Source organism: Rattus norvegicus, chromosome 4 (assembly GCF_036323735.1).
Source record: "Rattus norvegicus strain BN/NHsdMcwi chromosome 4, GRCr8, whole genome shotgun sequence".
Classification (NCBI taxonomy): Eukaryota; Metazoa; Chordata; class Mammalia; order Rodentia; family Muridae; genus Rattus; species Rattus norvegicus.
This window is the reverse complement of record NC_086022.1, coordinates 154,236,334-154,261,714: the sequence shown is the minus strand read 5'-3', so window position 1 is coordinate 154,261,714 and position 25,381 is coordinate 154,236,334. Positions and strand designations below refer to the sequence as shown.

General features: G+C 46.1%; 1 protein-coding gene and 2 pseudogenes across 5 annotated transcripts in view; all 3 read left to right on the top strand.

Moving 5' to 3' along the window:
- The first annotated feature begins 573 nt into the window (after positions 1-573).
- Adipor2 (adiponectin receptor 2) overlaps positions 574-25,381 on the top strand; it is a 65,702-nt gene continuing 40,894 nt past the window's right edge. The window contains exons 1-2 of one of the 5 annotated variants that reach the window (XM_063286113.1): positions 578-709; positions 14,607-14,921. The gene's annotated coding sequence lies outside the window, so the exon portion shown is untranslated. Of the gene's footprint in view, positions 710-14,606; positions 14,922-25,381 lie in introns of all 5 variants that reach the window. The other 4 variants (XM_063286112.1, XM_006237184.5, XM_039107651.2 and 1 more) reach the window with 4 other exon arrangements.
- LOC120102757 (U2 spliceosomal RNA) lies at positions 13,546-13,697 on the top strand (annotated as a pseudogene).
- On the top strand, positions 23,538-23,625 carry LOC120102588 (U6 spliceosomal RNA; annotated as a pseudogene).

Below are 25,381 nucleotides of genomic sequence, written 5' to 3'. Positions count from 1 at the left end.
CTTGCAGCTTTTCACAAGAGTCACGTATGGAGTCATGTTGGGAGAGTAGGGATGTGGACTGATGTACGTGCACACTTGCCCACATGCATATGCCCACAAATCTGACCATGCATACACACATGTGCCAATGCAACAGACGTATACACGCATGCAAAAAGTACTTAAAAAAATAAACAGGGCATTGGTGGCACATGCCCTTGGGAGGCAGAGGCAGGTGGATTTCTGTGAGTTTGAGGCCAGCCTGGTCTACAGAGTGAGTTCTAGGACAGCCGGGGCTACACAGAGAAACCCTGTCTTGAAAAACAAACAAATGAAAGAAAGGAAGGAAGGAAGGAAGGAAGGAAGGAAGGAAGGAAGAAAGGGAAATGGAAGGAAAGAAAAGAAAAAAGAGAAGAAAGATTAACATATAAAACAACCCAGCTAACCAAAAGACTGGGGACCCTTCTTCCCTACTGGGCTAAAAGTAGCAAACACTTGAGAGGCGGGTGCCATGGGAACGGCCTATGAAGGCTCAGGGGACTTGTAGCCCAGTTTCAGCACACCCTCTTCCCGGCTCAGTAGGCCACGCCCACAGTTGGGAGTGTCCTCCTCTTTCCTAGCAGACTTTGCTAATACACTGTGCCTGGTGCAAGTCTTTCCACACAACACAAGAATCTGGGGAGCTCAGCTGTACCCTCAGACTCTGGTCTACAACTCTAACAGGATTTGGGTAAGTCTCTAGTTACTCTATTAATACCTCCAGAGTAGCAAGAAGCCTAAAGGAGGCCAGTGGGAGACTCACAAGAAAAAGTCACATGTGTGGAGCAGGGTGGGACATCTGCACTGTGAAGGGCCCCTTACCCACAGGTTGAGAACTGCTGTTTCAGGTGACAGGAATGTTAATGCTGGGTTAGCAGTTTTTACAGAAATATTAATAGAGCTTCTCAGCTGGTTTAGATGCTTTCGCCGGACCCTGGGGTGAGGGACACCTTTTCTCTCCCGTGTTCCCATAATTTTCCTGTTTTTCTATCCTACCTTAAAAAAAGACAAAATGACAACAGCAAAACCAACCAACTTTCTCTAAAATATTCTCTTCGTATCTAAAATATTCTCTTCATATCTTGCCTTACCTGAAATGTTACCTGGCTTGGCTTGTTTAAGACAGAGTGAAGCAAGAAAGTATCCAGGAGGGTTTACGATCTGGGACTCTGCTTGGCTCAGAATGTGCTAAGTTAGCCCGAGGCCCTTGCTTGGTACACAATATCTCCACTAGGAACAATGTGTCTCGCATCCTGTGAGGACCTTGCTTGCATCAAGCTGTACATATACAAGTTTCAAACAATGAAAACGAGGTACTCCCTTTCGAAATCCCTTGATTGTACCTGTTTCTATTCAAACACATCTTGTGACATAAGGACAGTAGGTGAGTCCAGCCTACGCTGGTTTGGGTGTGTGTTTAATAAGGCAAACTATTTTTTTTTAAAGTGAACTTTTAGGGAGAATTGTGTTTGCAGAATTGTATGCATAATTGGGTGTGCATGTGATTGAAATCAGATGGTTCATGGGAAAGGAGATGTGAATGAGAAGACGTATACAATTTAATTCTGTTAATAAAAGCAGAGAAATGCCCACACTATACCCCTTAGCATCAAGCTCCTTCTTTCGAACCCCATCAAAGGACAGTCTCTTAGAAATCAGTTGCTCTCCCAGCCTGTCCTCAGAGACTCAGCACCAGAGGCGATCTCATCATTAGTTGTCAACCCTTTAAAAGATTCTCTACCATCCCAGAGTGGTCTCTCTCTCTCTTGCTCTGTCTCTCTGTCTCTCCCTCAGGTCTCCACTCAGAGGAGGCCTCTAGCTCCCACGGTCCAATAAATCTCTTCAGTGAGATCTGTCGTGTGGTGTGATCTCTGCTGTAGCATTCCTTGGCCCCAATCCACCAAGGTTCTCTGCTACTAAATCCTAACAAGCTCTGAATAGTGACGGGATCACTGAGAGCCTTCGCTCAAATGGGCCATTCTCACGAGAACCACACATTCCTTTTGAGTCTGTGCTTTGAACAAAGTTCCATTGCTACTTTGCAGGTCTGTGCGCTGTTATTTCAGTTCACTGTAACAATAAATAGATCTCTCCATGTTGCCCAAATCGACCTCCAACTCCTGGGTTCAAGGGATAGAGATCCTCCTGCCTCACCATCTGAGCTGCTGGGACTTCATACTCGGAGTTGTCTTAACTGGGGTTTCTATTGCTGTGATAAAACACATGACCAAAGCAACGTTAGCCGGAAAGGGTTTATTTCAGCTTACATTTCCACATCAGAGTCTGTCACTGAAGGAAGTCTGGGGAGGAACCTGGAGGCAGGACTGACATTAAAACTGTCAGGGAATGCTGCTTACTGACTTGCTCCTCCAGTCTGTGCATGCCATGTGGCTTACACTGGCCTTCATACCCACTGTGTGTCATCCCTGGGCAGGTGGTCCTAAGTTGTATGAGAAAGCAAGACGAGGAAGTCATGACTAATCAAACATTAATTTAAAAATTGCCCCACAAGCTTGCCTGTAGGCTAATCTAGTAGGTTCATATTCTCAGTCGAGGTTCTTTCTTCCCAAATCATTCTAGCCTGTATAACGTTGACAAAGGGGTGGGAGGTTTTTTTTTTGAAATATAATGCGGCAGTGACGGGAGAAAGGGGGTACCTGGAGGACCCATGACAAGGTGTCCCCTTGAGAAATCACTGCTATGTGACAGGTCCTTAAATAAAGGAAGTTCCTTAAATAAGGAGTAAATAAGGAATAAACTTCCTTAAATAAAGGAAGTTTATTGTAGGGGAGGGGAAGGGAGCAGGGACCTGGAGAAGGGGTAGAGGCGAGCAGAGCCACAAGGGCAGAGAAAGCAGGGATAGAGAAGGACGGAGAGCAAGGCTGGCTGGGAACATGTGGGAACAGGGGAGGGGGTAAAGAGAGAGTGGGCTATCGAGCATGTCCTCTTAGGTTCTGCAGGCAATGGTGGCAGGTGATGGCACAAGCTGTTGTTAGGTCTCTATTAGGAGGAGCCTCGTGGGATCGTCTGTAAGACAACAGGGGTGCTCAGTCCTCTGTTTCATTAAGTCCTCTGGTACAAAGGTTTTTAGACACAGTCACACTAATAGCCTGGGCTTGAAGCTCGTGACTTCCACGTCTCTGTCTCAGTAGTTACCAGATGTGCATCACCACACCCAGCTCCATCATTTCTTTTTTTTTCTTTTTTTCGGAGCTGGGGACCGAACCCAGGGCCTTGCAGTTGCTAGGCAAGCGCTCTACCACTGAGCCAAGTCCACAACCCCCCATCATTTCTTTATTATGAGAAAACACCAATGCTAACATGCCTTCACAGCCCCAAACCAGCATTCAGACTCCTCACTGCCCTTACCCTCTCTTTCCTTTCTCAGCCCAGCTACAGCTGGCCCTATCAGGCTAGAAACCTGGCTATGGAACCTCCCAGTATCAGGTTAGGAAGGTCACCACCCAGGCCAGAGATTCTGTCCTCTGGCCTGGGTGGGGACTAGTATTCCAGTTGGGCTGGTTCAATCACTTTGGCTAAGGGATGAACCCAGGAGCTATGCTAAAGAGATGGGCAGAATAATTAGTTCTTTAATGAGATACTGTACTTTTCCTCCCCAGAATCCCTGTCCTTAGTTCAGAAGCTGAAGGGCCACAGACACGCAGGGCTGTGAGCAAACCCAATGTTCTGAGTTATTCAGAAATGTGAGACTTTTGCTTTGCTTCCTTCTCTCTTCTGAGCATGTCCCCACTTCCGACCCCATTTAACTCCCAGCACTTTAGGCTTCCTTACTCCTTCTCCAGAGTTCTTCCCTGCCTTGTAGCTTCTTGCTGGCCATGCTCCAATCCAGCTTCCTTGGCATGACCTTTCCTCTTCTCTTCCCCCTGGGCAGTAGCTGAAGTTTATAGTTTAGGGGCCCTGCTGTTTTTCCCTTAGATGCTAATAAAAATGTCCTTCAGCTTCCATTTGAATCATTGGTAATGAGACTAAGAATTCCCCCAAGGGGACCCCCAATTTCCCCTATATCACCAGCATCTACATATTACATGTTGTTGCCTCTGATTGCCTCGTTAGAGAAAAAGTCATTAGTTTGTGGCCTGTGGCTTCCTTAGGTGGTCCTTGCCTCTGGGAGTTACCGGAAACCCAGGACCCTTCCTTTTACTCACTATGACAAACTGCCCTCTAAGAGCTCTTGCACCTCTGTGGGGCAGTGGGAGGATCTTGGGAGTCTATGAATATCACTCGGTTTACATAGGCCTGTGGTGGTTTGTATAGGTTTGGACCCCAGAGACTGGTGTGTTTGAGTGCTTGGCCCATGGGGAGTGGCACTATTAGGAGGTGTGGCCTTGTTGGGGTGGGTGTGGCCTTGTTGAAGTAGGTGTGGCTTTGTTGGAGGAAGTGTGTCACTGTGGAGGTGGGCTTTGAGGTCTCATTTGCTCAAGCTACCCTCAGTGTGGAATCCAGTTTCCTGCTGCCTGCAGATCAAAATGTAGACCTCTCAGTTCCTCCAGCACCATGCCTGTCTGGAGGTTTCCGTGCTTTCCATGATAATGGACTAAACCTCTGAAATTGTAAGTCAGCCCCAGTGAAATGTTTTCCTTTATAAGAGTTGTTGAGGGGTTGGGGATTTAGCTCAGTGGTAGAGCGCTTACCTAGGAAGCGCAAGGCCCTGGGTTCGGTCCCCAGCTCCGAAAAAAAGAACCAAAAAAAAAAAAAATAAGAGTTGTTGAGGGATGGGGTAGAGCTGGAGAGAGCACTGGCTGCTCTTCCAGAGGACCTGGGTTCAATTCCCAGCACCCACATGGCAGCTCGCAACTGTAACTCGGGCAAAACACCACAATGCAAATAGACAGACAGACAGACAGAGTTTCCATGGTCATGGTGTCTCTTCACAGCAATAAAACCTTAACTAAGACACTCCCTTTGCCTTGCCCTTTTCCACCTCTCTACCACAGCAAGGGGGCTGACAGACTCTCTCTCACACGTACAGAAATGCAGTCTCTGTGTCTCTGTCTCTGTGTCTCTCTGTGTGTCTGTCTGTCTCTCTGTCTCTCTGTGTGTCTGTCTGTCTCTCTCTCTCTCTCTCTCTCTCACACACACACACACACACACACACACACACACACACACACACACACACACACATTCACTCCTGATAAGTTTAAGGTTCCCAGTCTGGGTGGTGCCAGCACATGCTCGGGCTGGATTCTTTTCCATTCCATAGCTCCTTCGGGCCTGTGTATACATTCCTCTTGGTACCAGTTCAGAAACATACAATGTTCTGTCACGCCTTTTCCTCCAAACATATCCTTTTCCTTCTGAGAGCCTTCCACATGGCCGTCCTCACAGAAGCCTGATCTTACAGCCACGCAGTGGTGCCCCCTCTGTCCTACACTCAGCACACCTGTCAGTGGTGGAAAAGCAGGAGACAGTGTCAAGAGGGGCAGCCATGGCCCTGTGGCAAGAACCTGGTCACCTCCCGATACAGTCCTCCATGGAGAAGGAGCACCACTCACCTCCTACCTGGTCCCTTGCCTGGGAAAATGGTACAGGAAGCCTGGCCTGGTGACACGGGTCTGTAACTCCAGCATTTAGGAGGCCGAAACAGATGGGCCACTTTGAGTTTGAGGCCAGACGGCTACACAGTGAGTGCCAGGCCAACCAGGGCCACAGAACTGTACTAAAGACAAAAGAAAACATCAAAAATGGGTACAGACTCAAGAGACTTGGGAGAAACTGAGTTGAAGGACTCAATGATTATCTGGGCAGGATGGCCTTTAATGTCTGTCCTCTTCTGCCACTAGATGGACCAAACAAACAAACAAACAAACAAACAAAGTGCTAATTCTAGCACTTGGGAGGCCTGAGCAGAAGGATGGCTGTTAAGTCTGAGATCAGTTATGGATACAGAGTTCTAAAGTGACTGTGTGTGTGTGTGTGTGTGTGTGTGTGTGTGTGTGTGTGTGTGTGTGTGTGTGTGTTATATGTGCACATGAATGTATGTGTGTGTTTGTGGGTATCCATGCACACATGTATGTGTGTACATGTAGAGGGTAAAGTTTGCTGTCAGGTGTTTTTCTTAATCACTCTCTTCTCAGTTTTGTGGGACAGAGTCTCTCACTGAATGTAGAAATCATAGTGGAGCTAGACTGGCTGGCCAGCCCGCCCCAGGGATCTTTCTGCCTCAGTGCTTGAGTTCTAGGCATTTATATAATCCCAGGTATAGAGGGAGGGAGGGAGAGAGAAGAGAGGGAGGGAGGCAAACCAAGATCTATGCTTGTGACATCTCTCTCTAACCAACTTTCTGAAGCCCACCCATCCTTATTTTTCTCCATTTGCCCTCCATGACAGAGAACCCTGGCTCTAGTGGGAAGTTTTCTAAGAGGTTGAAAAGTTTTCTAAGAAACTAGGTACGGCTTCATGTCTTCATTTCTCGTGTTTGGGAGGCAAGACGGGGATTTCTGAAAGTTCGAGGCCAGGGTGGTCATAGAGAGTTCCAGGACAGCTGGGCTATATAGAGATACCCTGTCTCAAAAAAGGTGGTCTTCTGACCTTGTGTGTCAACATATATACACACCCTTGCATAAATGAGTTTAAAACAAATTAAGAAAATTATCTTATAGTTCTCTCGGATGTACAGAGAGGTATATATTCTAAAAATTCCTCACAGCAGAATTGGTTGATGTTTTAGTGTGCTTTTCACTACTGTGGTTAAACACTAACCAAAGCCAAAGTGGGGGAGGGGGAGTGTTTATTTGGTTCACAGACTGCAGTCCCCCACTGAAGGAACCAAAGCTGAACTCAAGGTATGAACCAGGAGCAGAATCTAGAGCAGAGACCACGGAGGAATGCTATTCACTGACTTGCTCAGCTACTTTTTGTATAGGGCCCCTTGCCTAGGGATGGTACCGCCCACAGTGGGCTTGGCTGACTCACATCAACTGACAAGAAAATGCACCATAGACATTCCCAAGCCAATGGAAGTACTTCCCTCTGTGTAGGTTTGTGTCAAGTTGACAAAGACTGTGACAGCAAACAATCTTAAAAGAATCTAGAGGCTATCAGTAAAGGGACAGAGTATTGTTTTTGCCTTCTGGAGGCTGAGGAGGAAGGAACTCAATCACCTTATGGGAAAACCAGCCTGGGCCAGCTAGGGTGGGTGACTGCAATCCTAATACTCTGGAAGCTGAAATAGGAGGGTAGAGGCTTCAAGGCCAGCCTGGGCTACATAGCAAGACCCTATCGCAAGACAGCCAATCAACCAACCAACCAACCCCAAATACTTGAAAATTTTCCTGAGAAACCTTCACCCACCCAGAGTTGAAGCATGGGAGGGGGTATTTTCACTGCATTTTGATCTTATGAAAGGGAGCCTATCTAGGTGCCAGGAAAAGGCTTAGCCTTTGGACCTTGGGCAGAACTGGGGCAGAGAGAAACTGATATCTGGAAGGCATATTGTTCTCCAGCCAATACAGGTTTTGTAACTCTCTGGACCCATGACCCAGTCCCCACTGGCCTCAACTCAAATCAACCCCTTTAACTTAGTCTCCCTTTTGAAACAGTCTGGATGTGAGCCAACGTGTTACATGGCTAAGTCACTCTACTCAATCTCTACCAATAAGCTCCAGAGACCAAAAACCTCTGGACTCACTCAGCATGGGCCCTATTAATGCTAAATGACCTGGCAGCACCTATGGGACTCAGGAAAGGGGAACATTGAACTATCGCCCCAGCAATACGTGATAGTTCGGGGATAGTGTGCTTACTTAGCAGGCACCAGGCTCTTGGTTAAAGTGCCAGTGCAGGAAAACATTGAAGAAATACTGGACAGTGGTGGCTCAGGCCTTTAATCTCAGCGGCAGAGGCAAGTAGATCTCTGAGTTTGAGGTCAACCTGATCTACAGAGTGAATTCCAGGACAGCTAGGGCTACATGGAGAAACTCTGTCTTGGAAAAAAAAACAAAAAAACAAACCAAACCAAAACAAAAACAGAAAAAGAAGTGGTGGGGAGAAAAGAAAAGAAGAAAAGAGCCTAGTTTAGCTGGGTATGGTATCCCATATTTGTAATCCCAGCACTCTGGAGGTAGAAATACTTGGATCTCTATAAAGTCAAGGCCAGTCTAGGCTACATAAGTGATACCTTGTTTCAAAAACGAGTCACCTAAGGCTATAGAGACAACTCAGTAGTTAAAAGCACTGGCTGTTCTTCTAGAAGACCTAGGTTTGGTTGCCAGTGCCTAAATGATGGTCAACAACCATCTGTAATTCCAGTTTCAAAGGATCCAGTGTCCTCCACTGGCCTCCTTGGGCACTGCATGCATACATATAGTATACAAATATGCATTGAGTCAAACACTCATATACATAAAATAAAGTAAAACCAACAAAACAAAACAAAGCAGAAGTTTAGCTAAGAAATAATCCTATCTGTTTTGATTCTTGTCTAAGGATGCCTTTTACTTCACTTGTATTTTTCTCTGACTGGCAAGCAGGGGTCTGAGTTGGAAAAGAGGAATAGGGAGAGGCAGGCTACTGTAAGAATGGGCTACCACCAGGCTCCTTCCTGCGTTAGTAATTTGCTTTTCTTTTCTTTTCTTTTTTTTTTTTTTTTTGGTTCTTTTTTTCGGAGCTGGGGACCGAACCCAGGGCCCTGCGCTTCCTAGGTAAGCGCTCTACCACTGAGCTAAATCCCCAGCCCCGTAATTTGCTTTTCTTATTCCCTTCAGATGAACTGTAATGGGGGTTGTGTGTCACAAGCAGTTACAACTTCCACAAACTACAGACCTTCCCTGTGTCTTGTTCCTTGTGGTGAGAATCACAAGCTCTCTCTGGTTACCAAAACTCAGCCAGTGGTGGTAGTGGGTTTCTTCCTTCCTGAAAGGATGGGGTGGGGGTTAGGACAAAGGCGCACAGGCACGCGCGCGCGCGCGCACACACACACACACACACACACACACACACACACACACACATCCCTTTATAGGTAGTCAAGATTACAGGTCCAGGAAAAGCAAACTATCTGTTTGACCTGGTGGAACTGTAGTCAGCTCTGAGAACACTGACCTAAAACAGAGGGTGAGGTGTAGCCTTCTTGTGGAGTGTTTGCCTAGCCTTGGGTTCAGCAACCAGTATCACATATAATATCCCGGCGCTAAGGAAGTAGAAGCAGCAGGACTCAACTATGACGGGAGGGTGAGGTTGGGGAGGGGCAGTGGGTGGGATGGAACTTGGGCTTTTCAGGTTCCCCGACTCCTTACTTTGGGGCAGGAAGCCTTCACAATGGAAGAGCTATGTCAACTTCTCCTCTTCCCCGGGGCTTACTGTAACAGAGGCCATTTCTGGTTTCACTGTACATAGTTGAATATTGAATATTGAATGTCCTCCCAGAGGCCTGTATTTAGTTAAGACTTTACCCCTATTGGGAATATTGGGACCTTTAGGGGGTGGGGACTAGCAGTACCAGGTCACTGGGAATGTGTTCAAAGAGGATATTGTAGGACCCCAGCCTTTCTCTTCATTGATTTCTTGGAGCATTTTCTCCCCTCCCCCTTTTTGAGACAGGGTCTTACTGCCTATCTCTGGCTGGTCTGAATTTGCTATTGTCCTTAAATTCACAGAAACCCTCCATCCTCTGTCTTCTGAGTACTGAGGGCAGCATGTAATCCAGTGGGAGGGAGCATCTGGGTAGGCTCATGTGCTCGCCTGAGGAATCACCACCAACGGGCCTAGTACAAAAGGAAGTTTACTGGGTGGAGGGAGGGGAACCTGAAAAGGGGTAGCGGCCCGAAAAGAGGGGGAACAGAGAAGGACAGAAAGAGAAAGGAGAGAGGAAGAGGCAGGCCAGGAACACATGGGGCAGAGAGAGGGAGAATAGGAGATGGAGAGATGGAGTGGGGCGGGGGGAGCGCTGGGGTAGCTGAGCGGTTCTTATACAAATAGGTTGGCTCACCTCTGGCAGATGGCTACCACAAGCTGTTGATAGTAGCTAGGTAGCTGTTGGGCGTAGCCTAGAGGAATGGCCAACACCGGAAGCCTAGGCTAGCCTGGAATTTGCTTCCTTCCTTCCTCAGTTTCCCTAGTGCTGGGATTATAAACACTATCTATGCTTTGCTCTTCAGGCCCTTCCTCATTTTCTAATGCTCCCTGGCCATGAGCTAAGAAGTTTGTTTTACTGATTGTTTGCCGTTGTCACTGTCCAGCTCCTTACCTGGGGCCCAAACAATGGCTCAGCCAATCATGGCTTAGAACCTCAAAGACCATAAACTCAGAGAGAAATGTTCTGAACATCAGACTGCCAGAAGAGAGAGAGCGCCCCTCCACAACAGCCCCAGTCTAGGCCTGCCCCCTCACTTATTTGAAAAAATATCAAATATTAAGTTCTCACTTCCATTGCAGTAGGATTTTTAAAAAATTGTTAATGTATATTTTATAATCTATAATAAATGTATATATATATTAACATATAGTAAGGAACCTTGTTTACAGTGTGGAGCCGGTGCTGTGTCCCTAGTAACATTTCTGAAGCCAGTCTCACGGAATCTGGAGAAGGTCATCCTAATGGCCCTTGCTCTGGGGCTGTGGCTTTGGAGGAAAGTGCTGGTTCTGTTTACTCCGTGTGCGATGCATTAGCCTTAAAGCTGGGACAGTATAGGTTTGCCTTAGGTTCACACTCTTGGCTGGTGTTTTGTATATGGAGGCTGAGTCTCTGGAACCCAGCCTGGCCTCCCAACTTGTGGCACTCCTCCTGCTCCTTTCTGGAAATTGGAGCCACTGGCCTGAGCCGCAATGCCTGGTGCAGACAGACGCTGCTTTTCTCTAACTCTTAGAGCTGGCTATTGACAGAGCCGATATATCTACCTCACCCTGCTTTGCTCCACAACCAAAAGACATGCACCCGAAATGGGCATAGGTAAGGGAGGATGATCCTAAATTCACAGCCAGCTTGAGGTCCACATTTAAAAACTGCCTTTGCTAAAAAGTACTGACTTGGACTCACAAGGCAGCCATAACTAAACACAGAATGAAACCAAACTCCTTTGCCTTCATGTTTATGTCTGTGTCCTTTGGATCAACAGCTCACCGCTGTATATAGGCATGCTAATTTCCTCAAGGGATATCTGTCCACGATGTCTCTTCAAGGGCAATAAGTAATTGTCCTTGGATCTCGGTAACAGTGGACTCCCATTGGACACAGGGCAGGTCTCCGCAATGGTTGAAATCACACACTGGAGCAGACATGAGCATTTTGTTCAGATCATGGTAGTGGCACAGCCTCGTCTACAAAGCAAGGGCTACTTAGTGAGATCCTGTCTCAAAAGAAAAAGAATTTAAAAATTCAGTTGGATGCAAACAAGTGATAACCATCTCTGGGCCATCCTGGGAAACTTGAAGGGAGACAAAGGTCAAGGGGCTCACACCTAAGCAAAGGCTGCTTAATTATACACAACTCTTGCCTTCTTATGGGCTTCCTGTACTTACACCTAAAGCTCAAGTCGGTGCCTAAAGATGGTCTGGATGGGTGGTCCACTGGGTCCTTTATTTAGTCCCTTACCCACTGTGGCCACACTGAACAACACTCCTCTCTCAGTTATTTTATTTATTTATTTATTTTTTGGTTCTTTTTTTTTTCGGAGCTGGGGACCGAACCCAGGGCCTTGCGCTTCCTAGGTAAGTGCTCTACCACTGAGCTAAATCCCCAGCCCCTCTCAGTTATTTTTAAAGGATTATTTTTATTTTCTGTGGGTGAATGTTTTGCCTGTGTGTACACATGTGCCCCACATGCACGTCGATGCCTACAGAGGCCAAGAGTTACAGTTATGAGCATCTCCCCAGCTCTCTGTTTGCTCTTTTTTTTCTTCCTGGAGCTCACGGAGATCCTCCTGTTTCCTCCTCCTGAGTGCTGGGATTGACTCTTCTTGCCTTTTGAAGCAGGGTTTCACATAGCCCAGACTGTTCTCAAACGCCCCATTTCAAGGTCCAAAGATGACCTTGAACTTGAGATCCTTCTGTCTGTCCCTCCTGGGTGCTGGGACAGCAGGTGTGTGTGCCACCAAGCTGTTTGTGTCCTCTTGGGGATCAAGTTTCTTTGTAGCGTTAGCACTGGGAAATGTGAGCTCTTTGCCTGTCCCACTTTCTGAAGGCTGCTCTGGCCAGTCCCTATCCTTTCTCATTGGACTTTAAGTATCAGTTTGTTAATTTACTCCAGCAAAGGCACTCACGCAGGTGCCCCTGCCTGTGCCTGTGCCTGTGCCGTGCCTTGTGCGGACGCCGGAAGATGTCAGGAATCCTTCTATCACTTTCCATCTCACTGAACCTCCAGCAAGCCTCACCCATCCTCTTGTTTCTCCTCCACAGCATTGGTGTTACAGGAGTACAGGGAACCATGTAGGTTTTCTTCATGGGTGTTGGGGATTTGAACTCAGGTCCTTATGCTTCTGCAGCAGGTGCTCCTATCTGCTAAGCTGTGTTCTCGGCCCAAATCTTTACTGTCCTGAACTCACTAGGAAGCCAAGGATGATCTCGAATTTCTGATCCTCCTGCTTCTACGTCTTGAATGCTGGGGTTACAGCTATGTGCTACTCTGCTTGCTTTTATGCAGCCCTGGAAATGGAACTTGGGGCTTTGACTATACCAGGTAAACACTCTGCTGACTGAACTATATCGCTAGTCTGCAAATCTTTAATTTATACTGAAATACTCATTGAAATATCTGTCCTCTACAAGGCCACGTGCCTTGTCTGACATGGTTATGTTACAGTTTCAGCACCAGCTCACACCTGACCTCGAGCAAGCACTCTCAACTTACAGTGGTAAAATGTGCTCAGACAGGAAATAGAATATCGCTGTTCTCAGGATCCATATAGCCTGCTTTCTGATCAATCCGCCCCAATTCATTCATCATTTTTCTCCTTCCCCTCTTTCCCTCTTTCTCTCCCTTTCTCTCAGGGTAGGCTAGCCTGGACCTCATTATGAAGCCTAGGGTGGCCTCAGACTCCTGGTGATCCTCTTGCCTCAGTCCTCAGAGCTCTGGAATTACAAGTGTGAGCCACCAGGCAGGGTCTCCAAGGGATGTGCAATAGAGAATGAATAAGGAGAAATGAATAGCGCGTCCTGGGAATTAAATCGGAATTCAGTCTGGGTTGCCTGTTGACAATAAATAAAAACCAGGGATTGAAACTTTAAACTGTACTTTATTCAGAGAGCTGGCAATCTGGGAGGAAAATCTGCCCTCCCCAAACCATCTCCCCATATCGTATTTTACATGGAATCAGAACAAGGACAGTAATTCAGTCCAAAGGTCAGCCTCCTCTCTGGCCCGGCAGCTGGCCTTGCCTCTGAGATTCCACTTTTCTTTCCTAATCATCTGCTTGCTTACAGAAGGTTCACATACACTAAAGCCACCTAGTTTTGCATTCTGTCTAGATGACACCTCGTTTGAAGTTAACTTGGAACAAACAAATAAACCATTAGCAGAGGGTACATGTTGGGTTATGACCAATGTGCATGCATGTTTAGAAGATTTCCCACATCGCTTCTCGGCCTTTTGGCTAAGATCAAGTGTAGAAGATTTCCCACACGTGAAGCATGAATGTGCTTTTTTTTTTTTTTTTTTGAATGTGCTTTTACAAGACAGAACGTAAGTGCTCCAACTTCTCCTCTACCAGAAGTAGTAAACAGTTGGTTTGACTGGAAGATAATACTTGGTACATGCTGAAATCAAAATCAATTTTTGGAACGACATATTAGGCACAGGTTCTTTGCAAGAGCAACAGTGCTCTTGACCACTGAGCCATCTCTCCAGATCCACTAATTTCTAACCTATGTTAAGTTCAAAAATTCTTTGGAAGCTCTCAAAGTCTAAATTCCCTTAAGCTGAACACTACGGCCCTCCACAATCTGTCCTTGATATGACATTCCCAGCATCCACACAAGCATCTGTAACCCCTAGTTACAGGAGACCCAACAGGCTCACATGATGTACATACATACACACGAAGTAAGTAAATAGATTTTTAGAAACGTTCATATTGACAGCAGCGCATGGGCAGACTGATGGCAGACAGACCAAACAGGAACTTACTGCAGTCATTCAGAAAGGAACCTCACCATGTAAGAGTGGTAAGGGATGACGGCCTCAGAGCTGTTGAAATGCCCAACGTATAATCATAGACAAAACTAGGGCTAAGAGATGATGTGCAGACCGGCGTCTGACACACCTTCCAGAGCGGAGCTGTTTCCCGGTGCAGTGGCACTGCAAATGCCCAGAGATTTGCTGATGCCCCTGACTGAGTCACATGCCACTTATAAAGTGCCGGCTAATTAGCCCGTAGAGTCAGCAGCCGCCTTTGATCTGAACCCGGGTGTGATGGCTAATCGTGGTTGTCAACTTGACTACATCAGGAACCGACTAAAACCCAAGCTGCCGGGAACTCCTGTGAGGGAGTCTTCCTGGTCACATTATTGGAAGCAGGCAGACAAACCCTCCAGAAGGTGGCAGCTTCTGGTGGCAGCCCAGATAAAATGTTGTGGAAGAAGGGAAATTTGCTCTTTGCCTGCCTCACTCTTTTTTTTTTTTTTTCTTTCCGGAGCTGGGGACCGAACCCAGGGCCTTGCGCTCGCTAGGCAAGCGCTCTACCACTGAGCTAAATCCCCAACCCCTGCCTGCCTCACTCTTGCTGGCAAGTCCATCTGTCCCGCTGCTCCTGTCTTCCTTCACTGACGTTAGAGACCTCTTCTTTGGGATTCCAACCCAGACTGAAGACCACAGCTCTCCAGGAATCCTCCAATCCTCCAGCACCAGACTGGGACTGCCGAGACAGTCAGCCTCAGAGACCGAACAACTACTGCAGTCTTGGTCTTTCTAGTGTGAGACAGCCATTGCTGGACTACTGGGACAGTATCCTGTAAGCCGATCCTGTATATAATGGATATATGTAATATAAACATATATGTGTATAGTACAGATATACTAAAATGTATGTGTGTGTGTGTGTGTGTGTGTGTGTGTGTGTGTGTGTGTGTATCTCCATTCTTTTAGTTCTGTTCCCTTAGGGGCCCCTGACTAGTACACTGGACTTGAAAGCACATCAGGGAAGTTTAGAAAGTAATAACACAGCAGGGCTGTGGAGACGGTTTGGCAGCTATGGCTGCTCTATGGCTTGATTCCTAACTCCAGCTTCCAGAGGATCTAACGACTCCAGATTCTGAGAGCACCTGCACTTGTGTGCCTATACCCCACACTGACATCACATACACAACTGAAATTGTTTTTAATCTTAGTAAATTAACAAACCAGGGAAATCAGTGCAAAGCAGGTCACTCACTCTAAGAGGGTAAATAGTAGTTCTTAACATAAGTCAAAGTAAGTGCAAACTTTATTTCTTTGCTTTTTATCGTGAGCAGGATCTTTGGAAATTATTGGTCTGGACATTAAATCCAAGTCTTTTTTTGTTAAAGAAGATGGTTTTATTATTTTTAGTTATGTCTCTTTGTGTGGCTTTGCATGTGTGAATGTAGTGTCTACAAAGGTCAGAAGCCACTGGATCACCCGGGCTTGAGTTACAGGTGGCTGTGGGCTGCTGACTTGGGTTATGGGAACCAAGTTCTGGTCCTCTGCAAGAGCATGTCTGTTCTTAACTGTTGAGTCATCTCTCTAGAGCCCTTAAGTGTGTTAACAATGTAACCACCAGTTCTTGTCTAATTCTGTGTTGACATAGCAACCCTCATGGTCTGGTCTGCGTGGGTTCACATTATTCTGTATAGTCTAAGGTTGTTCTCAGAGGTAGCCCGTGTGCTAGGCCTCCTTCCTCAAGTTGTGATTTCATTTCTGTTGTTTTCTTGTTTGCTTGCTTCTTTTTGTGATGGGGATTGAACTCCAGGTCTTGTACATAGGAGGTGAGCACAGTACCAGTTGCTCCTCTTCGTCCTCTTTCTTTTATTTTTTTGAGACACAGTTTTTTTGTGTAGCCTTGGCCATCCTGGAACTTGCTCTGTAGACCAGGCTGGCCTTGAACTCAGAGATCTGCCTGCCTCTGCCTCCTGAGTGCTGGGATTAATGGAGTGTGCCACTACCACCCTGGTAGGCCTTTTTCTTCTTTTTTTTAAAACTTTTTTTTAAGTATGTTTTTTTTTAAAGATTTTTATTTATTTTACGTATATGAGTACACTGTAGAGTGAGTACACTGTAGCTCTCTTCAGACACACCAGAAGGTTTCAGATCCCATTACAGATGGTTGTGAGCCACCATGTGGTTGCTGGGAATTGAACTCAGGACCTCTGGAAGAGCAGTCGGAGCTCTTAACCACTGAGCCATCTCTCCAGCCCTAAGTATGTTTTTTTTTAAAGATTTATTTATTATATATAAGTACACTGTAGCTGTCTTCAGACACAACAGAAAAGGGCATCAGATCTCATTATGTGAGCCACCATGTGGTTGCTGGGATTTGAACTCAGGACCTCTGGAAGAGCAGTCAGTGCTCTTAACCACTGAGCCATCTCTCCAGCCTGGCCTTTTTCTTCTTGAACATGGTTTTCAACTTCGTTCAGTCTTTAAGTTTGTGTGGCTAGTGCTTTCACCCACTGAGTCACTACCCTGGCCCACTTTTTAAAACTTGTGACTGAATTTCTAAAACCAGTTTCTCTTTCATTTATTCCACCAAACTCTAAAATAATCTGGGAGACATTTTGTTTGACTTGGTTGCGTCTTGTTTTATTTGAGACAGAATTTGGTTATTATGGCCTCAAAGTCCCAATCCTGGGGCTGGGGATGTCATTCAGTTAACAGGGTGCTCGCCTCAAATGCACCAGGTTTTGGGTTGGATACTCAGTGGTTGGTTCCTCCCATGACGGATCTGCCACTGTTGCTGTTGGATCTCATGCTGCCTGGCCAGTTGATAGTGGAGTACACAGGGTCCAGGGCTGAGCTGCTGACAATTTTCTCTCAGCACCTCATCTTCTAGAATTGGGAAGACAGCCCACAGGGAAGAAGATACTAGACCAGCTCAAGCCTGATTTCTCTGTTCAGACAAGGCATGTGTTACCTTCAGCAACAGGGTTTTATCATCTAGTCCTGGTAGACAACCAATGGCTGTGGCAGTTGTGTGTATCAGTTTGGGAGGCCTCATGGGTGTTTGGTTTTGTTTTTAGACAAGGTCTGTTCTAGTTCTGTCGATTCATTTCAACTTGACTCAATCCAGAGTCATCTGAATGGACAACCTCAACTGAATTGCCTACATCGTACTGACCTGTGGGCACGTCTGCGCAGATGGCCCTGGATGGTAAAGGAAACACTTAACCTGGGTGGGTGGTGCACACCTCTAATCCCAGCACTTGGGAAACAGTCAGGTGGATCTCTGAGTCTGAGGCCACCGAGTGAGTTCCAGTACAGCCAGGGAGGGCTACAGGGAAACCCTGCCATGAGAACGAAAAAGAGAAAGAGAGCAGACTTCTGTGGTTTTTGCTTCAAGTTCTTGTTTGAGTTCCTCCCCTGAATTTCCTGGAAGTGGAAATAAACCCTTGTTGCTTTTATTTTCTCCCCTAAGTTGCTTTTGGTCAGAGTGTTTTATCACAGTGACAGAAAGAAAACTAGAGCACCATCTTCTTAGGTAGCCAACAATCCTTCTGCCCGTGCCTCCTGGGTTAACTATGTTAACCAGCCCAGTGGAAATAACTTTATTTCTGAATCAGGATCTCACTATGTAGCTAGCTCTGGGCTGGCCTGGAATTTGCTGTGTAGACTAGAATGACCTCCACTCCACAGAGTTCTGCCTGCCCCTGGCTCTGGGTATATCAAAGTGTCTGGTTCCTAAAATGACGTTGTCAGAAACTTTTTCTTTTTTTCTTTTTTTTCCCGGAGCTGGGGACCGAACCCAGGGCCTTGTGCTCGCTAGGCAAGCGCTCTACTGCTGAGCTAAATCCCCAACCCCAGAAACTTTTGTTTGCATTTGTTTTATGCTGAATGTATCCTTGTGCTCTGAATTTTCATTTCTTCGGTTTCTTCTGGGATGTCCTTTTCTTCTGCAGCCTTCAAATCTGACTTAGGAATAGTCTGTTCTTTTCGGTGAGGATCATCTCAGTGTGTCAGGGAGCTCAGGATGGGACGACCTGAACACAAGCTCTGTAGGAGTGGCTGCGCCTCTCGAGGGGTTCGTTTGCCTGGATATATTTGATGACTGGAGAATCTGGGTCTGAGCACTCAGGCTCAGCACCATTCTGCATTTTGGAGCATGTACTGTAAAAATGCAGCACTCTTTCTGGGCCACTGATCCTGTGCCAAGTTTCATCATTTGGCTTCCAACTCCATTGGTATCCTGCCAAAATGATGTACACTGCTTCCTTATGGTGATGTCTTTCCGATACATGGCTTTCCAGACAATCTGAACCCCGAAGGCCTGGGCAGCTTCACTGATATTCTTAAAGTGAGCATGAATATCTCAACTTCTCGTTTTATATGGCTTCACAGGGTTTTCTGAGAGCGTAGTGTGAACCATTCACACAGGTCAGAGTGCTGACAGTCAGAGGGAACCAGCATTTTTTTTTTTGTTTATTTGTTTTGTTTTTTGTTTTTCTGTCTTTTGAGACAAGGTTTCTCTGTGTAGCCCTGGCTGTCTTAGAACTCACTATGTACACCAGGCTAGCCTCAAACTCAGAGATCTGCCTCTCTTTGCCGCCAAAGTGTTGGGATCAAAGGTGTGCTCCTGTAGACCCGACTTTTCTTGCTTTTTAATTTATTCTTCTCATATATTACATCACGACCACAGTTTCTCTTCCCTCCTCTCCTCCCAGTCCCTTCCCCCATCTCTCCTCTTCACTAGAGCCACTCCTCTGTTTCTCTTCAGAAAAGGGCAGACCTCCCATGGATATCAACCAAACATGGCATATCAAGTTACAGTTACAACTAGGCACATCCTCTCGTATTAAGGCTGGACAAGGCAACCCAGTAGGAGGAAAGGGGTCCCAAAAGAGTCAGAGACGGTCCCTGCTCCCACTGTTAGGAGCCCCATAAAACACAAAGCTACACAACCATAATATATCTGTAGAGGACCTAGGTCAGACCCAACGGGCTCTCTGATTGTTGGTTCTGTCTCTGTGAGCCCCCGTGGGCCCTGTTTAGTTGATTCTGTGGGTTGTGTTCTCCTGGTGTCCTCTACCCACCCTGGCCCCTACTATCCCTCCTTCCTGTCTTTTGCAGTGTTCCCCAAACTCTGCCTAATGTTTGGCTGTGGTCTCTGCATCTGCTCCCATCAGTTGCTGGATGAAGCCTTTCTAGTGATGATTATGCTAGGCTCCAGCTTATAAGTATAGCAGAGTATCATTAGGAATTATTTCATTGACTTCCCCCCAACCCCCTGGGTTGTGTTTGATTCTATCCTACGTCTCTGGGCTATCCATATACTGGCTCATGATCCTCCAGGCAGGGTCAGGGGTGGGCTCCCTCTCATGGCATGGGTCTCAACTTGATCTAGTCATTGGTTAGCCACTCCTACAAGTTCTGTGCCACCTTTACCCCAGCACGTCTTGCAGACAGGACAGATTGTGTCAAAGGTTTTGTGGCTGGACTGATGTCCCAATACCTCCACTGGAAGCATTGCCTGGTTACAGAAGAGCTCGGGCTCTGGATCCCCATCCCTAGGAATCGTTGCTATATTCCTCGTAGACTCCTGGGTGTTTCCATTGCACTAGGTTTCTACTTCACCCCTGAAATGCTGCCCAATTCTCAGTCCTCTCTCTTTCCACACCCTCCAACCCTACCCCTGCAACCTGATCCCTCCTGTTCCATCCCGACTCACCCGTTTACCCTCAGTATCTATCTATTTCCCCTTCCCCGGGGAGATTCGTGACTCCCCACCTTAAACCTTCCTTGTTACTTAGCTTCTCTTGGTCTGTCTATAGCATGATCATCTTTTACTTTATTGCTAATATCCACTTAGAAGAGAGTACATACCATGTTTATCTCTCTGGGTTTGGGTAACCTTCTCAGGATGATTTTTTCTAGTTCCATCAATCTGCCTGCAAATTTCACATTATTATTATTATTATTATTATTATTATTATTATTATTATTAAATAACCGAGTGATGCTTCATTGTGTAAGTGCACTATAATTTCTTTATCAGTTCTTCAGTTGAGGTATATCTAGATTGTTTCCAGTCTCTGGCTATTATGAATAAAGCTGTTATGAACACGGTTGAGCAAATGTCCTTGTGGTAGGATGTATTGTCCTTTGGGTATGTGCTCAGGAATGGTATAGCTGGGTTTTGAAGTAGATCGTGGAATCAACATTCTTAATAAGCACTCCAGACATTGATTTTGTACAAAAATGACTGAGAACCTGGGCTGGTTGTAGTGGTGTATGCCTATAATCCCAGTATCAGAAACACAAGTACAGGGATAATTATAAACTTGGGGCCTCCTGACCTACATAGTGAATTCCAGGCCAGCTAGGACAACACAGGGAGAGCCTGCCTCAAAAATAACTAATTAATAAACAATCCCAACCTCTTATGTATTTTTATCTTTTTTCCTTATTTGCATGGGAAGAAGAAGGGAGAAAACACACCCCAGAGGTGGAGAGATGGCTCAGTGGTTAAGAACATATACCATCCTTTCAGAGGCCCTGAGTCCAGTTCCTAGCATTTACAGGTCAGGTAGTTCATACTCATCTGTAACTCCAGCTCCCAGGAGGTCTGATGCCTCTGGCTTCTGAGAGCACCAGTACTAGAGTATACATTGTCCCTGAAGTGGGATAGCTCTTGCAAGGTTTTTGACTTGGCCACAAATGGCTCCTGTGCTACGAAACATAGCCCACTCTTTCTTCCCTTAGTGTACTGGACCAGTTTGTTCATAAAAAGGTGAAAACTTCTTGCACAGACATATTCCAAGTACTGAGACTGTAATAACAGAAAAGTCTCTTTGTTTTTCTAGCCTAGTAGCCCTCGCCAGACTCCCAGGAGAGTCCATGGATTTGGTCAAGACCATAGTGTGTCAAATTTGAGCTGAGATCATAGACACAGCAACACCTTTCTTTTGCTCTTCTTTTGCTAGCTCTGTGATTTTGGGGAAATGACTTGTTTGTGTTTCAGTTTCCTTATTTGTAAAATGGGGATTTAAAAAAAAAACGCAATTTACGAGGCATGGTGGCATAAACCTGTAATCCTAGCACTTGAGAAGCTGAGACAGGTGAATTATTATGAGTTTGAGGTTGGCCTGGGTTCTAGGCTGAGTGCTGGCCTAGTCAAGACAGCAGGATGGTATCTAAAACAAACAAACAAATAAACAAACAATGAAAACAACAATAATCAGTTATCTACCTCTTGGGGCAGGTGAAGTGGGGGGAAAGTTAGTCCTCTGCCTACTGTGTATGGCAGCCTGCAGGAGCCAGACACAACCACAAGGTAGTTATCACCAACATAGCGACTTGAAGGTCACTCTGTGTGCCAGGGCTGCTCAGTCATCAGCCAGGCAGACAGGAAAGGTTGTGGGGGGCAGGAGGGTGGAAGGAAGTGTGGCAACCCCACAAAGGCAGAGGTCATGGGCACTGTGCCTGCCAGCTGGGGAAAACTGACTCAGGAGAGGCCCTGCTGCGACTGTGGGTGTCTGCTGGGTGGGGAAGGGTGGGGTCCCTGTGGGACTTGGCATTTGTCTCTGCACAAATGTGTGTCTCTTGACGGGACCGGGTTTGTGGGACTGTGAAAAAAAAAGATGTGTTAAACAAACAAAAAAAAGATGTGAGGTTTGGGGCTTGAGCCCTGGGTTAAATGCACGTAGGCAAGTGCCCTACTACGGTGTTCCGTCCCCAGCCCCAAACCTTGAGACCAGGCTCCCTGAAGACAAAAAGTCTAAGCCATTACAGAGACTAACTAGAAGGAGGACCAAATCCTGGGCCAGGATTGCAGGTGCTGGCCAAAGCGCCAGCAGGAAGGCTAGGCAGCTGCTGGAGACACCCCAGCCTCTCTTCTCTTCTCTTACACTGCATTCCCCTCCCCCTTTCTTCTTTCTGTTCCCCATTTATTGGTAGTCTGTTTGCAGTATGTGGGCACAGTTACAACAGACGCGTAACACGAAAGCCACAGGAATTACTATTTTGCAGTGCTGGTGGCAGAACCTATGGCCTTGGGGAGATTCCCAAGAACCGACTCCCAACACCCTTAAGACTTTATTAAACAGAGTTGAAGAAGAAGGGTCTACCTTCTGATCCGCTTACTTTTTTTTTTCTATAGGAATTATATCTTTTGCGTTTGCTTCTTATCTAAGCCAACAGAAAAAGCAAACGTAGCCAGAGAACCAGCTATGAGGACAGCCTCAGCCCCAGAGCCCTGCACAGGGAGATCATTTAGTCTTTGTACTTGGTTCGAGATCAGTTCTGTTTTCTCTCACTGAAAGGTCTACCAGCTCTTGGTTTCTGCTTCTGCAAATCCCCCCTTCACCAGACTGCACGGGTGCAGGAACAAGAACTTGGAAGTTTGATGATAGACCTCTCATCCACTTATCCTATGGGTCTGAGTTTTAACGTAGTTGAGAGATGCATGCCTGTATTCCAGCCCTTGGGAGGCTAAAGCAGAACAGTTGTCATTTATGAGTTTGAGGCTACTCTAGAGAACATGGCAAGATCCTGATGCCTGACCCAGTATATGAACAAACGAAAAATCCAGATCTGGGGCTGGAGAGATGGCTCAGAGGTTAAGAGCACTGGCTGCTTTTCCAGAGGTCCTGAGTTCAAATCCCAGCAACCACATGGTGGCTTACAACCATCTGTAATGGGATCTGATGTCCCTTCTGGTGTGTCTGAAGACAGCCACAGTATACTCATATACATAATAAATAAATCTTTAAAAAATGCTAATCTGAAACCCCAAATAAAGAAGCAACCGCCAACATCCCCTCTAAAAAACCAAAACTGAACAGGTACCCAAGTTTTCTTTTAGCTGTACATTACCGTTAAGCTACTTCTAGGTGAAGACCCCTCTTGATATGGATTTTACATTTTAGCCCAACAATAGCTAGGCACAGTGGCCAATGCCTGTAACACCAGCACTCTACTGGTGCAGGTAAGAGCAGTTTAGGGCAAACCTGCACCATGTAATTGAGGTCAAGAGCAACATAGAGAATTCAGCAAAGCAAATCCAGTGTTCCCTCATCCCTGGTATTTTCTGTGAGTGACAGATTAAGCAGCAGTGGAACACACATCTTGACTTTTTCAATAGTCGTAGTAGTAGTAGTAGTAGTAGTAGTAGTAGTAGTAGTAGTAGTAACAACAACACTGATAATCTTATTTTGAAAGGGTCTTACTCTGTAGCTTAGGCTGGCCTAGAACTCATAGTACTCCTACTGCCTTAGTTTCCCAAGTGCAGGGATAGTGACTAAAGAATACTATCAGTGTGCTCGCTTCGTCAACACACCCACTAAAACTGGAACGAGGGGTTGGGGATTTAGCTCAGTGGTAGAGCGCTTGCCTAGCAAGCGGAAGGCCCTGGGTTTGGTCCTTAGCTCCGAAAAAAAACAAAAAACAAAAACAAAAAACAAAAAACAAAAACTGGAACGATACAGACAAGATTAGCATGGCCCCTGAGCAAGGATGACAAACAAATTTCTGAAGCGCTCCATATTTTTCCACATGGGAGGCCCGGGTTTGAAAAAAAAAAAAAACCAGTGAGTGTCTGAAGCAGGCATGGACAAGAAGTCCCTGACTTGGAGGGGTGCGCTTTATTAGATGTGAGGCACACGCCTCCGCCTCCATGAAGCCTTCATACGACTGTATTGTTTCAGTTTGTTCTTCTAGATTAATTTAAAAACTACATTTATCTTTGTGTGTATGCATATGTATGTGTATCTGTATATGCATAGTGTGCACGTGTGGAGCTCAGAGGCCAACTTGCCAGTCTGTTTTTTTTCTTTCATCCCAGCCCACGAGTCCTGGGGACTGAATTCAGCTTGTCAGGCCTAGTGGCATGTGCCTTTACACACTAACTCATCTCCCCAGTGCCAGCTATTTCTGAGTTTTTTTTTTTTTTTAACGGTCTCTCTTTCTTTGTAGTCTTAGCTGTTTTGGAACTTGCTCTGTAGACTGGCCTCGAACCCACAGAGAACTGCCTGCCTCTGCTTCCCAAGTGCTGGGATTAAAAGCGTGTGCTGTCACCATGCCTGGTTATTTTTTGAGATTTTTTGAGACAGGTCTCAATGTATATCCCAGGGTAAGCCTTAAACTTGATATGTAGACAGGCTGACTTTGAATCACAGAATTTCTACCTAAACCCTTTCACTCTGAAATTACAGATGTATCTGATGAATAAAAATTGTCCTTTCTTTTCAGTGATAGAAACAGAGGTAGTTTATTAAGAAGGTTTAAAAGGTACTTGAAAGGGCGAAAGTGGGATAAGGAACCAGGAGCTGATTCTAGCCAGGAGTGGTGATGCTTCTTTAAAGCCAGCACTAGTGGGCCGAGACAGGTGGATACCAGTGAGTTCCAGGCCAGCCTGGTCTGCAGAGTGAGTTCCAGGACAGCCAGGGAGAGATCCTTGTCTTTTAAAAAATGTTGATTTTATAAACGGCAAAGGGTTAATGGAGATTCTAGTACATACCCATGCTAGATCATCAAGTGTTACTAAATGTTAACCATTCACTTCGTTTCCTTCGTAGGAAAAAAACTGGAAATTACAGATGTCTCCTTCTCATTTGTTTTCACACCTATTTTCCTCCTCTGTCCACTGGCAAGTGTCCTTAAGTTGTCCTAAAGCTGTCTGGGTCCCTTTCGTCTAATACATGTGTTGGGCATGAAGCTCAGTGGTAGAATACACATGAGGCCCTGGGGTTGCCCAAGCACAATAAAAGCTGCATGCACTCCGAGACATGTCTGCTGTTTGAGGAGGTTGCCCAGGCCATGCTTAAACAATGAGTCAGTCAGCGGCACTGCCAGCCACAATGTTCTGTCTTTACGAGCCTTCCCCTGGGCTACACTAACTACCTGTGTTTGTGGAGCTGCTAATGCTATTTATATAATTATGAATGTGTTTATACTGAACTTAATTCTCAGTTTTCAACGTTGGGGCAACTTGGCACAAATGGGAATTTAGTATGTTATGACATTTCTACAAGTGTTTAAAGATGCATTGCTTGTAAACTTTCAAATCTGAAATCGATGTGCTTTTAAGCAGTGTAGATACATGACTGATAGCAGCGAATGCAAGCATCGTCAAGTGCACTTCTCATGTGTGTGTCTGGACTTGTGTGTGAGAGTGTGTGTATAGGGTGGGGTCTGGTATGTGGACCTCAGAGGCCAACACCCAGTGTCTTCTTCAACAGCTTTCTTATTTTTGAGGCAGGGTCTCTCCCTGAACTTGAAACTCACGGGTTTGGCCAGCAAGTCCCA